Source organism: Etheostoma spectabile, chromosome 2 (assembly GCF_008692095.1).
Source record: "Etheostoma spectabile isolate EspeVRDwgs_2016 chromosome 2, UIUC_Espe_1.0, whole genome shotgun sequence".
Taxonomy (NCBI): Eukaryota; Metazoa; Chordata; class Actinopteri; order Perciformes; family Percidae; genus Etheostoma; species Etheostoma spectabile.
The window spans coordinates 4,299,126-4,299,467 of NC_045734.1; the positions used below are offsets into that span (position 1 = coordinate 4,299,126).

The window sequence follows — 342 nt, forward strand, 5'->3', positions numbered from 1 at the left end:
TCCTTCCCGAGGCTGTTTTGCAGCGGCACCGGGGCTCCGTCAGGCGCTTAGCACAACCCATGACGATTGTGATGTGTGAAGAAATGCTAATAAACCATGGTCATTGTCAAAGTCTGGCAATGCGAGACTGCTATAATTGCCACTGTTCATCAAACCAACTGCTGTGGGTGGATGAGAGTCAGCAAAGTGGCTTTGTGATGTAGAAGAAAGAGCAATATTTAGCTTGTTTGTAACCGCTAATGATTAGATTAGATTATACTTTATTCATCCCACGACGGGGAAATGTTGTTATTACAGCAGCAGCATTTTTTTTCAATAACAGCAAAAAACAAAAACACACAA

General features: G+C 42.4%; 1 protein-coding gene across 1 annotated transcript in view; it reads left to right on the forward strand.

Moving 5' to 3' along the window:
- ppp1r27b (protein phosphatase 1, regulatory subunit 27b) overlaps positions 1 to 342 on the forward strand; it is a 3,614-nt gene that overhangs the window by 1,579 nt on the left and 1,693 nt on the right. The gene's annotated exons all lie outside the window — the stretch shown is intronic.